Source organism: Macrobrachium nipponense, chromosome 11, assembly GCF_015104395.2.
Source record: "Macrobrachium nipponense isolate FS-2020 chromosome 11, ASM1510439v2, whole genome shotgun sequence".
NCBI lineage: Eukaryota > Metazoa > Arthropoda > Malacostraca > Decapoda > Palaemonidae > Macrobrachium > Macrobrachium nipponense.
Window position 1 is genome coordinate 62,685,492 of NC_061087.1, and position 2,500 is coordinate 62,687,991.

Sequence of the window (2,500 nt, forward strand, 5' to 3'; positions counted from 1 at the left end):
GCACGCTACCTGGTTATATAAAATATGAATAGAGGTTATAAATGATATCATTGTGATATGGATTCTAGAAGAGAAAATCGAACAACATAAAGTATGTGTAAGATATGCACAGGTGAAGAGCGGAATTTTTAACATTAAGTGGTAAGGGCCAAAAAAGATGATGTATTCTAATAATTCACTGGAAAGGAATATCACTGAATCGAGCTTTACAAAATTTGACTTATCGACATAATAAGAATATCAGTCAAGACATGTTAAAACTTGACCCTTTAATTTCAAAAGAAACCTGTTCTCCTTCTTCACAGCATAAACGCATTTTTATATGGGGTCGTCGTTATGAATGAGTCGTCTTCATCGATTTCTGTCCTGTGCATCGTTCTCGTTAATTCCTTTCCATAACATTTCTTCCGCTACACAATCACGCCATCTCTTTCTTGGTCTTCCCTTCTTCCGTCTACCCCACACTTCCATTTCCACCGTATGTCTTCCAACATGATGTTCCTCTCTTCGTAACAGGTGTCCATACCATCGAAGCCTTCCTTCCTGTATTTTCTTCGATATTTCAAATACCTTTGTCGATCCTGTTATATAGTCATTTCTAATCCTATCTTCCCTTGTTACTCCCGACATTCATCTCAACATTTTCATTTCTACTACATCCATATTCTTATCCTGTGTTTTCCTCATACTTGCTGTTTCTGTTCCATACGACATTGCGGTTTGACCACCGTCTTATGAAACTTTCCCTTCAATTTCAGAGGGACCTTCTTGTCACAAAGGACCCCTGATGCAGACCTCCAGTTGTTCCGTCCTACCTGAATTCGATATCTCACCTTTTGGTCCATGCTTCCATTATCCTCTAATATGGACCCCAACTACTTGAACTTCTGTACTCTCTTTATTTCTTCCCCACCCAATCTTATGCTTTTTCCACCATCCTCGGTAATACTGGAACACCTATATTCGGTTTTTTGTCTGCTTAATCTCATTCTCCTCACCTCAAGTGTTGCTCTCCACCTCTCAAACCTCCCCTCCAATTCCTCCCTCCCCTCTGAACACAACACAATGTCGTCTGCATATGATATGCACCATGGCACTGCTTCTCTAACATCCTTGGTCATTACGTCCATCACAATGTTGAAGATGAATGAGCTAAGTGCCGACCACTGGTGTAATCCAACTCCTATCTGAAATCCATCTGTCTCTCCAACACTGCTTCTCACTCTAGTATACACATTCCTGCACATCTCCTGAATAATTTTGACATACCTTTCCGGCACTATCTTCTTCCTCAAACATCTCCATATTTCTTGCCTTGGCACTCCGGCATAGGCCTTTTCAAGGTCTATTAATACCAGATGAGAGGGTCTCGTTGCTTTTCTCTGAATTTCTCCATTAGCAGCCTTTTGCAAAATATTCCATCCATTGTGTCGCTTCCCTCCATAAATCCATTAGTTTGATGCCTCTATAATTACTGAATTCCTAGACATCACTTTTACCTTTAAATATAGGTATCAATATGCTTTCTCGTCATTCTTCTGGTATCTTTTCCTGTTCAAATATTTTTACCATCAGATCATACAAGATGTCTATCCCTTCCTCTCCTAAGGCTTTCCAAACTTCGACTGGGATTAAGTTAGGTCCTGTTAGCTTCCCATTCCTCATTCTTTTAAGATTTGTATCCCCATCGCCATTTCCATGCTTACTTGTCCATCCTCTTTACAAGTCTTTCATTTTCTTTATTTAGCAGATGCTCGAACTACTCTTTCCATCTTTTCAGGGTGTCTTTTTTCTTTTGCATGACTGTACCATTCCTATCTTTCATTTGCTTAATATGGGTGACGTCCTTCGTTCTTTCATTTCATACTTTTGACAGTTTGAGCATCTTACTCAACCCTTCCTTGGTTTCCAGTTCATTAAAACCTCTTCATATGCTCTTGCCTTAGCTTGAGCTACTACGTGTTTTACTTCTTTTGTTTCTTTCTCTTAAACTTTTTCTGTCCTCCTCCAGCTGTGACTCTTCTAATCTCTTCTTTGCCTCCCTTTTATCTTTCACCACTTCACCCACCTCTGGTCCCCCACCACCAGCTCTCCTTTTTCTCCCATACTATTCCAGATGTTTCCCCTAGTATCTACTTCCCATGTATTCTAATCACTGAGGCATTATGCCTCCACCATTATTCCACATCTTCAATTCCCAGATCAACCTCTCCCAGCACTCTTTTAAACTCTCTCTTCTTATCATTATCCCTCCCTGACAATTTATACCACTTGATTTTCTTTACCCCATTCATTTTTGTTTTCCTTTCTCTTTCCATCTTCAAATCCAAACAAAGGAGCCTAATATTGTAAAGAAGGTAATCTATTTGTGTGCATCTACTGCCACTCCTGTATATTATCAAGTGTCCCTCTTCTTTTTGAAGAATGTGTTCACTATTGCCACATCAAAAGACATGGCAAAGTCTACTATACTCTCGCCTTCTGGGTTTCTCTCCCTGAT

The 2,500-nt window shown here is 39.8% G+C and overlaps 1 protein-coding gene across 2 annotated transcripts in view; it reads right to left on the bottom strand.

Annotated features, from left to right (window-relative positions):
- The window catches only part of LOC135206258 (uncharacterized), a 212,169-nt gene that overhangs the window by 8,654 nt on the left and 201,015 nt on the right, over positions 1-2,500 (bottom strand). The gene's annotated exons all lie outside the window — the stretch shown is intronic.